Raw genomic sequence first — 11318 nt, 5'->3', positions numbered from 1 at the left:
AGCTGGTAGTTGCGGTGTGTGTGGGTGACGTGGGTGATGTTAAGTTCTTGGCTGTTCCGTACCTTGGGGCTAGAATGCAGGCAGTGGCCCAAGAGTCAGGAGGGACAGGAGAAGAAGAGACAGACCTGGTGAGTGTGACCAGCCACCTCTCCCAACAGCCCTGCTGGCTGAGGCTTGCAGCACGTGCTGCACTTGGGGAAGCAATGAAGGCCGAGTCTCAGCAGGAAAACCAAGTGCAAGGTGCTAATTTGCTCACTGACGCAGCATCTATGTGGTCTGCATTGGCAGACAGTTGGAAGGGCTTGTTAGGAGGGCGCTTGAGGCGCACTGAGCCCTCCTGCAGCTGCCTGCTCTAGGCATCCAGGGCAGCAGAGTCCTGCAGGGTCCCTAGAGATCCTGGCCATGCTTTGCCTTCCATCATTCACCCTCCTGCACTGCTGCTGGGGGCAGTGCTTCTGTGGTTGTTATCTCATTTGAATCCATGGTCTTTTTCTCACGATGGGCTGATCTCACACAGTGACAATCATGGAACAAATCACTGTTCTGTGGCATCTGCCTCCCAGGAGCATTGCAGGTGGACAGGGGGACATGGGTGACCGGTGGCACCTCCTGTGCATGGTCTCTGGCCCATCCAGGGCCAAAGGTGGAAAGAGAAGCAGAGGAGCCAGCTCAAGGCAGTCCCGCTGTGGGTTCCATCAGGTGCAAAATGTCTCCCGATTGCGGTTAACCTTGCAGCGAAACTGTCTCCTTGTGTGGGCCAGAGACAGCATCCACTTTATTAGCTGTGCTGTGTATTGATAATTAAAATTTGGGAAGTCCTATCTTTAGTCCTCACAGCATAGTTACATTCAGAGGAACTGATGAAACTCCTCAGTACTTTGGGGCTGAGTGTAATATTAGGTGGGTAAGCCTGTTGTTGGATTTTGGTTTATAGGTATTGGGCAACTTTATTTGGTAAAAAAGCATTCAGGCTAGGTAGTGTATTCAAGGATGACCACTTAGTGCATTGTCTTTTTTTTTAAGATTAAGAGAATTGAAGACTGGGTTGAGCTACCTATGGCAAAACTCCACCATTCCTGGGAAGGCCACAATTGGCAAGAAAAGCAGGTAGCAAGCTTTCATCAAGTAAGTTGAGATTCCTGTGTTTGCAATCTGGAGAGCTCACTGAAGAGCTGGGGTGGGAACTGCTCTGAGAACAACTCATTAGAGAACTGCTCTTGCAGACCTTCCCTGAAGGAAGCACTGTTGTGGTCAGAAGCATTCCAGGAGCTGCTGGCCAGCAATTGTGAATTAGACTTGAATTGAATCCATTGCAAGTATCACAAGAGTGCAGAAAGGCTGTGTCCTCAAATGAGCAGCTCACCACGGAGAATTCGACTTAACCTAGAAGGTCTGTTTAGCTCTGTTTATTTCTCAGCATATTCACACCAGGTGGGGAAAATAAATCAGCCTTCAGCTCTGCAATGGCAGTGCTCTTGGTTGAGGCTGAGGATGCTTTTCATTGCATGCAGTGTTTGCAAGAGACTTAGTTCCCTGAGGATTTATGCCTCTCCTGTAAATACATTTTTGGCACTAAAACAAACTGAAGTATTTCTGTTTTAGTAGTATGGAACCAACTGAAGTATTTTACCTACCGGCATCTTTGTCTTTAAAGAGCTAAATCCACAGGATTACAGGATGGAGTAAAAACTAGAGAATAGCTAATCCTAGTACTAGAAAAGCACAAGGGATTATATGATCATTAGCTTCCTCATATTCCTCATATTTCTTTTTATTTTTCTACCTTCTCTTCCCTACCTACACATGGTCTTGGTGTATTGGAAGCTTTTCTAAAAACTGAATTCTGTGAAGGAAATATAGGCTACTGGCTGGCTTGTGAAAACTTCCAAAAATATCCACCCACCCCAGAAGCCAATTTGGGAAGTGAACCAAGAAAAATATATACACTCTTCTTAGAAAAAGGCCCAAAAGAGGTAAGACACATTTCCTCATTTCAGCATAAAGTGTACACTCTTGACATCAAGAAGCAACAAAAGAAGTAAAGACATAAGACTAAAGGAAGGGCCAGGGAATCTGAAAAGCTTCCTTTCCTGGTGTCCTGTCTTTCAAATAAGTCTCCCCAGACCTGGCAGGTGGAGCTCATCGCACATTACAGCTTCTGATTTTCACTTTCAAAGAGCAGAGCCTCCTTCTCTAACAAAGGATTATGAGTGATCTTTGTTTCAGATGAACATGCTTTCAAACCAAAACTCTTATTATCCAAAATATGCAAGAAGCTATGACTCCCAGCTTTACAACTGCATGGAAAAGGGTGTATTGCTTGATGGAGAATAACCTTTTGAAGTTGTATTTATTTGCAAGGCAGAGTTACAGAGAGAAAAAGAGAGGGAAAGACATAGGTCCATCTGCTGGCTCACTCCCTAAATGGCCACAATGGCCAGGGCTGGGCCAGGCTGAAGCTAGCAGCTTCCTCCAGGTCTCCCATGTGGGGGCAGAGGACCAAGCGCTTGGGCCATTCTCTGCTGCTTTACCCAGCAAGGAGCTGGGGAAGAAGTAGAGCAGCTGGGAGTCAAACTGGCATCCATGTGGGATGTTAGTGCTGCAGCCAGCAGTGTAACTTGCTATGCCACAACACCAGCCCCCAGAAGAACTCTTATCCCTGGTCTTTCTTTTGAGTCAGAATGCTACCAGGACTTGTGTTGAAATCCACAGATCACCACAGAACCCCATGAGAAGAAAAAGGAGCCTCAGTGTAGAGGACATGTTCTGTTTCCTAAGGCAGAAGTTTTTGAGTGCCAGAGACTGACATTCAATTCAGCCTGGGTGTTTGGGAAACATCCCTCACAACTGTTGATTCCAGTTCAGGTAGTAGATCAGGAAGTGACTGTCCAGGAGATGCCTGTATCAGAACAGCTTCCACCACCGTGAAGACACAGGCAGGAAATACGTGGTCTGAGTGGGGTGGGTCTCTCTGGAAAAGCAGGACTCTGAGATGGAAGATAATGCAATGGAATGCTGTTGTTCTAGACTCACTTAAAATCAATAGGTCTGGGATTCTGTGGCCTTAGCTACCTAGCTCTACATCTTTCCTTAAATCCATCCATGTTACCACATGGTTTTAGCTCTAGGTTTTAAGTCCAAACTAATGTACCATGTTTATTATGTAGAATCATCCATTCTATTGTTGTGTATTGCTGAACCTGAAGTGATGTTTGAATTGTTAAATGGTATATAAAATAGTGAGTGCTCATGTCTAGAAAACCACAGTGGCTGTTCCAAGTGCCAAAAACTCTTGAAGGCAGTTAAGCTTTGAATATTTGAATACATTTATTTTGATAAATAATGTCATTGAATACTCAGAGTCCAGGTGTGAGTTGATTTGATTTTGGTAACTGGAAATATGACCAACATAAGATCTTTGTAGTAGAGAAGAAGCATGCATTACTGAACCTGTGCAGGGAGAACTGACAGCCCCCAGAGCTGAGATGAGGGTGGCAAGGAGGATGCTCTTTTCTAAACCTAAGTCACAGCACATCCTTGGACCCACCCAGGGTTAAAATTACTGACAGAATCTTTTATTAAACATCACGGTCTTTGATGAGAATAGAACATTGACCTAACTCCCTTTTTGAGGATTAAGAACCAGCTAAATAGGAAGCTGCAGTGGTGACCTTGAAGGGGTTGGGGCCCAGGGTCAGGGGTCGTGGGTCCCAATGGCTGGCCCAGAATGGCTGCGGGCTCCCTGGGTCGTGGGCTGGCACCGTGGCTCTGGGCTCCAGAGGTCAGGGGAAGCCTGCTGGGCCGCTTCCTGCTTCCTTCCTTGGGCAGAGGTCAGGGATCACAAAGTGACCTAAAGTGACCAGTTCATGGCAGAAATCTCTGACGTGCCACTGGGGCCTGCGCCGGGCTCATGGGCAGGGCGCAAGCAGAGGGGAGTCACCTGGGACCTGCGGGCCAAGGCTGCAGGTGTTCCTGTTGGACCCCGGGCACCTGCGGGGCCTCAGCCCCTCTCATAATGGAACTGCACGTGCACCAAACATTGGGGGTTCACACCAGCAGATGGAAGACCCCTGTCTCTATGCCTTTCAAATAAATCTCAAAATAAATAAAAAAGAAATGCAAAAAAAAAAAAGAACCAGCTAAATAGAAGTGAACTGTATGGTGAAAAACACCAATATTACATTACTCAACTCTCCGCTGCTCCAATCAACAAAGAAGAGAAATAAGAGAGATATAGGCCTCCCCTTTTTTGTTATCCTTCCCTTGGTTCCAACTAGCATGGGCTTCCAGAAAATGTACAGGGAATCCATTCTCTTCTGTGGTCAATACATGATCTCAGAATTTCCCTTATTCATTTGCCTAACAGATTTTGATTATGTTACTCTAGGGAAAGGGAAGGCAACAAAACTGCCCTTTTCCCCCATTTAAAAAATCTATTATTTATTTGAAAGGCAGAGTTACAGAGAAGGTGTAGAGACAGATCTTCCATCTGCTGGTTCACTTCCCAAATTGGCCTCAGCTGAGCCAATCTAAAGCCAGGCACTTCTTCCAGGCCTCCCACATGAATGCAGTGGTTCAAGCACTTGGGCCACCTTCTGACGCTTTCCCAGGCACATTAGCAGGGAGCTAGATTGGAAGTGGAGCAGCTGGGACTTGAATCAGCACCCATATGGGATGTTGGCACAGCAGGCCATGGCTTTACCCACTGAGTTGGTACCGTGTGTGTGTGTGTGTGTGTGTGTATGTATGTATGTATTTTTATTTCAAAGACTCATTTATTTATTTGAAAGGCAAGGTTAGAGAGGGAGAGACATAAGAAGAGAGATCTTTCAACCTCTGGTTCACTCCCCAAATGTCCACAACAGCAGAGGCTGGGCCAAGCCAAAGCCTGGAGGCTGAACAGCAGATAATCTTTAGTTATTAATTTAAAATGAATAGGCTGTAGCTGGTGCTGTGGCATATAAGGTAAAGCCACCACCTGCAGTGCTGGCATCCCCTATGGGCACTGGTTCATGTCCCAGCAGCTCTGCTTCTAACCTAGCTTCCTGCTAATGTGCCTGGGAAAGCAGCAGGAGGTGGCCCAAATACTTGGCCCCTGAATCCATGTGGGAGACCTGGAAGAAGCACCTGGCTTTGGATTAGCCCAGCTCCAGCTGCTTGCAGCCACTTGGGGAGTAAAACATCAGACAGAACATCTCTGTCTATTTATGTGTCTCTCTCTATAATTCTGTCTTCCAAATAAATAAATAAATCTTTAAAAAAAGGTTTATTAACATATGCTATAATCCAATCCAGTAAAAGTAAGAGAAGCATTAAATATTGCTACCTATATTTTTATTTATTTTTTATTTTTTAATTTTTTAAACTTTTATTGGGTAAATATAATTTTCCAAAGTACAGTTTATGGATTACAAAGGCTTCCCCCCCATAACTTCCCTCCCACCAGCACCCCTCCCATCTCCCACTCCCTCTCCCATTCCATTCACATCAAGATTCATTTTCAATTATCTTTATACATAGAAGATTGTTTTAGTATATATTAAGTAAAGATTTCATCAGTTTGCAGCACACAGAACATAAAGTGTAAAATACTGTTTGAGTACTAGTTATAGCATTACTTCACATTGGACAACACATTAAGGACAGAGATCCCACATAAGGAGTAAGCACACAGTGATTCCTGTTGTTGACTTAAAAATTTGACACACTTGTTTATGGCATCAGAAATCTACCTGGGCTCTAGTCATGAGTTGCCAAAGCTATGGAAGGCTCTTGAGTTCACTGACTTCGATCTTATTTAGATAAGGTCATAGTCAAAGTGGAAGTTCTCTCCTCCCTTCAGTGAAAGCTATCTCCTTCTTTGATGGCCCGTTCTTTCTACTGGGATCTCACTCACAGAGATCTTTTATTTAGGTCCTTTTTTCTTCTTTTTTTCTTTTTTGCCAGAGTGGCTTTCCATACCTAAAATACTCTCATGGGCTCTTCAGCCAGATTTGAGTGCCTTAAGGGCTGATTCTGAGGCCAGAGTGCTGTTTGGGATAGCTGTCATTCTACGAGACTGCTGTGTATCGCACTTCCCATGCTACCTATATTTTATATAGTCTAAGTATTGTATAAACTAAAATATACAACACTAGGAGTATGCTATCAGTAATTACACTACCAATCTCAATGATTATAAATAAGAATTTTAGTAACTATACTGATTGTGAACTGTGATTCAATGATTCTGTTTTTAAATTTAAAAATGCCCATGAACTTAAATGTTTCTGTGTAGCTCCTAATAGAACTACAAGCCTTAGAAGTTCTATGCTGTTTAACATTTCATCTTCGGTGCCAACTTGATTATTACACTGCCAGTTTATAAAACACTTCACAGTCATGTGAACCTTACCATAAGATAGGACTGTGTAGAATAAATCCTTTAACTATAAAGACAATCTTATCTCACAAGGGAGGAAGATCCAGAGGGGTCAAATGACTTGCTAATATCACTTAGCTCTGTTGGCACAGAAACAAGGAAAGCTCTCAGCTTCCTGCCACCTCCCCTTACACCACCTGCCTCAATTAGATTAGCCTGTAATTTTAAGGACACTCAGGCCCCATGAGTTTAAATGAATTTTTCAAGATTACATGACAAGTACCAAAGCCAGAAGTAAAAATTATTGCTTCCATCCTTCTGTTCCTTGTCCACAAAGGAAGTCTGATATACAGTTATGCATTATTCTAATATAATTTAAAACCAAGAAGCATTATTTGTCCCCAAATTTAACAATGAAACTACTTTTTTCCATTGAGGAAGTTATTTTAATGGATGATACAAACATACTTGTTTTGTTTTTTAATTTGAGATGCAAAGAAATGAACAAGTAGACAGAGAAGTGGTATTCACCCTCTAGTTCACTGCTGAAATGTCCACAGTGGCCAGGGCTGGCCCAGGAGCAGGGAACCCAATCATCTGAGCCAACACTTGCTAGCTCCCAGGGTCTGCATTATCAGGAAGTTGGAGGCAGGGGCTGGAACCGGTAATCAAACCTAGAAACTCCAATGTGGGACACAGGCATCTGAACCACAAGGCTGCACCCTGGCTTCCAGACTTGTTTTTTTCAATAGTCCTCTGAAAATGAAAGTTAATTATAACCTGAAATCTGAGACTCGGGAGTCCTCAGGTGTGTGTGTCTATGCAAGTTTCTGCATGAGAGTTACTTAGGTTGCCCAAGAGTCTGCAGTTTAGAGAGAACAGAAGAGTGAAACATGTGTCAAAGGATGTCAGCATTGGAGAGGTGGCTGTGTTCTAGTCAGAGGCTGAGGAGGACAAGTCCACAGAGAGCAGCAGCTTGATTTAGTCACAAGGAAACCGGCTGTTTCCGGATTCATGCACCCCTCCGTGCTGACTGGCTGTGGAATTCAGATTGAATTCACCTGAAAATCCCACTCCCACTCGATTTGGAGGGAATTAATAGCTGTCCCCTCAGCCAAAGTTTTCCATTTTATTTTCCAAAACACAAAAACTCATCTTGGTCATGTTGTCTGTAGAATTCTAAGCATGAAACGCCAATTTTTTTTTTTAATTCATAATAGCTACTCTGTCTGAACTCTTGTTTGTATTGCAACAGAATACAATATTCGGGGAGGAAGAAGGAAAACCAACTCAGACCCAGAAAACATTCAGAAAATTGCCGCTCAAGAAACCAAAAATCGGCTGAGGCACCAAAAAACAATGACAGCAAGCCAGAATTGGAGCAAGCCAACAGCTGTGCCCTGATTGAAAAAGACCATTCCTCACATGCCCTGAACTCCATATTCCAGCCTAAATACCAAAGCTCACATCAGGAAATTCATTACAAACCATGATAAATAAGAAAAATGTGAAAAAAGCCAAAGAAATCCAAGAGTCCTTAGTGATATTGGGTGTGATTTAGTCACAAGGAAACTGGCTGCTTCCGGATTCATCCACCCCTCCCAGCTAACTGGCTGTGGAATTCTGATTGAATTCACCTGAAAATCGCACTCACACTTGATTTGGTGGGAATTAATATCTGGTGCTGTTCTACGGGCTGGGGCTTTAATCCACTGTGCAATAGCACTGGCCCCTGTAAGTGGTTTTCTTAATTATTCCCAGCTTTCTGTCTGTTTTCTTTTTAGATTTATAATAATTTATTAATGAAAATGGATTTAGGAAGGTAAATTTTATTCTCAGTGAATATTTAGAAACAAGATGTATGATGAATTTGTCATGACTATCAATTATTGCATTTATCCAAGAAAAGGCAATGTCGTCTCTCATTTTCTGTTGCCATAGCAAAATATATATTTGTTATATGATATCAATTGAAGCTTCAAGGACAATATTCTAAATTTTGGGGTCGTAATGTCCAACACAGTCTTTAGTGTTATACAGATGATGTAGTGGGCAGTGTTTTAGTGCCACCCTGGAAATAAACACTTAACATTCTTCAAGAGAAAGAGTTACTTAGGGCTAAACCGCAAATCAGTTGCATTTATTTTTTTTGACAGGCAGATTGGACAGTGAGAGAGAGAGAGAGACAGAGAGAAAGGTCTTCCTTTGCCATTGGTTCACCCTCCAATGGCCACCGTGGCCAGCGTGCTGTGGCCGGCGCACCGTGCTGATCTGATGGCAGGAGCCAGGTACTTATCCTGGTCTCACATGGGGTGCAGGGCCCAAGGACTTGGGTCATCCTCCACTGCACTCCCTGGCCACAGCAGAGAGCTGGTCTGGAAGAGGGGCAACCGGGACAGAATCTGGCACCCCGACTGGGACTAGAACCCGGTGTGCCAGTGCCACAAGGTGGAGGATTAGCCTAGTGAGCCACGGTGCTGGCAGCATTTATTTTTTTAATTGTTAGAGTAATGCAGTCCTTAATAGTTTGAGGAGATGAACTTGATTCCCAGCTAGAGTAAGAACACTGTGGGGAAAATAATCTACTGCTTGTTCTTTTATGTTTTAAGATTTTATTTAACAATTTATTTATTTATTTGAAAGAGTTACACAGAGAGAGGAGAGGCAGAGAGAAAGAGAGAGAGGAGAGATCTTTCATTCAACATTTCACCCTCCAATTGGCTGCAATGGCTGGGCTGCACCCATCTAAAGCCTGGAGCCTGGGGGTTTTTCTGGGTCTCCCACACGGCTTCAAAGGCCCAAATCCTTGGGCCTTCTTCTACTGCTTTTGCAGGTCATAGCAGAGAGCTGGATCAAAAGTAGAGCAGCTGGGTCTTGAAACGGTGCCCATATGGGATGCTGGTGCTTTAGGCCAGGGCATTAACCCACTGTGCCACTGTGCCACAGTGCCATCCCCAAGGTTTATTTATTAACTTATTTGAAACACAGAGTAATAGAGATAAGGAGAGATGGGTAGTGAGAAAGAGATATCTTCCATCTGCTGGTTCATTCAACAAATGGCCACAATGGTTGGCCAGGCCAAAGCCAGCAGTCTGGAACTCTATCTGGGTCTCCCATATTTGTTGAATTGGCCCAAATACTCAGGCCATCTTTCACTGCTCTTTCAGGCACTTTAGCAGGGAACTCAATTGGAAGTGGAGCACCAAGGACTCAAATTGTCTGTCCACATGGGATGCCTGAATTGCAGGTGGAGACTTACCTGCTGTACCACAATGCTGGTGCCTACTGCAGGTTCTCAAACAAAGCTCTCTGTATTTCCCTCAGTCACAAATGCAGATTATAGTACAGAGTTTCTCAGGTTCTGTTCTTGGGTAAATAACTCCATAGCTTTTACTTTAATTTGTTATAATGTTATTTCAGTTCTTTAAATGTTTATGAGTAGAATAATTATAGAAAAAGCAAAAGCTACTTTCTATTCTTTCTTGAATCTCCTCCCTTATTTAAAAATATTTATGAGCCTGATAGAGAAAGAAATTGATGGAGTGAGAGAAAGCTAGGGAGCTCCCATGCATTTCTTCACTGCCTAAATAAAAATATCAAGCAGAGGTGGGGCACAACTGAAGCCAAGAGTCAGGAATGGAATCTAGGCCTCCCTCTTGGTTGGCATCACCATTGCTTCCCCTGGTCTGCATTAGCTGGGAGCTGGAAACTGGAGCTGGCACTGAAATACAACTTTGGAAATTTGATGCAGAGATAGAATATCTGAGCTGGCATCATAAACACTATATTAAATGCCTACTGTCTCTTTTAAAATATTTTTTCTCTGCCATAATTGCATTGACTGTGTATAGTGTTTTTCTGGAAATTCTTCACTGTTCAATCCCTTCATAACTTCCCTGATGGTTTATTGTCTTTTTCCCTGAATACTTCTACATTCTTCTGAACATTGCTCATTCCAGAGTGACTCTTGTCCCCCTTTCAGCCTACTGTGCAATTGCCCTTGACATAGTCTGGCCTTTGTGAACAGAAATTCCTGTTTCTCCCCAGCTTGGGCATTTTTCACAGCCTTTATACCATGGGTTTGATCCCCTGTTGAATGCTTCTGTGTGGCTGTCCAAATGCTCACAAATCTGAGATGAAATGACATTCTTGCTTCTTCATCCATACCCATGTAGAAGATATACAACTGCCATTGTTTGTTAGGTGACAGAGTTGACATGTTGACCAGGAGTGTTCTGTCACAGGTGATGATAGCATTTGAAGACCTGGCTGTGTACTTTACCTGGGAGGAATGGCAGAACATGAACCAAGCTCAGAAAATCCTGCACAGGGATGTGATGCTGGAGACCTACAGCAGCCTGTTCTCCCTGGGTGAGTGACACTCATGACATGCCCAATGGTAACATTTTCTTGCTATTTGACAAATATGTGAGCACTATTCATAAAGTTGAATGAGGGACAGGTATAGAATTTGAGTCCATGAAGAATCTGAATATCTACCACCTGGGAAGGATTTCACATTGGAACATTTGTTGCATAGCTCCTGGACCAAGCTGTACTCCTTTAATTAACCCAAGATAGTGATTTCACAAAGTCTATATTGTTTCCATTAATAGGGCACTGCATGACCAAACCTGACTTGATCTTCAAGTTGGAGCAAGGAGCAGAGCCCTGGATGGGGGAAGAAAGCCTTCCAGGTCAGTGTGTACATAACGGGCAGGGAGGCCAAAGCAGAAGCAGTGCAACAGATGTTGACTGGTGTTCTTTCCATGAGTTTTTCCCAAGTCTTACTCCTGAAGACAGCTGCTCCTGTGATTCAGACACAGACATTCTACAGTATCTATGGAGATCAGTATCTCTGGTAAAGGCAAAGGAAATGAAGTTTTCTGTGAAAATCAACAACTGATCAAAAACCTCCAGAAACTCAGATTATCACAAAGGAGTGTTTATAGAAAGA

The 11318-nt window shown here is 43.4% G+C and overlaps 1 long non-coding RNA gene across 1 annotated transcript; it reads left to right on the top strand.

Moving 5' to 3' along the window:
* Positions 1 to 1158: 1158 nt before the first annotated feature.
* LOC127488520 (uncharacterized) lies at positions 1159 to 11085 on the top strand. The gene is made up of 4 exons (XR_007916260.2): positions 1159 to 1973; positions 7617 to 8095; positions 10606 to 10732; positions 10978 to 11085. It is a non-coding gene; the product is annotated as an uncharacterized lncRNA (long non-coding RNA).
* The last annotated feature ends 233 nt before the right edge of the window (positions 11086 to 11318 follow it).

Source organism: Oryctolagus cuniculus, chromosome 13 (assembly GCF_964237555.1).
Source record: "Oryctolagus cuniculus chromosome 13, mOryCun1.1, whole genome shotgun sequence".
In the NCBI taxonomy this organism is placed as follows: Eukaryota; Metazoa; Chordata; class Mammalia; order Lagomorpha; family Leporidae; genus Oryctolagus; species Oryctolagus cuniculus.
This window is presented reverse-complemented; position numbering and strand designations above follow the sequence as displayed.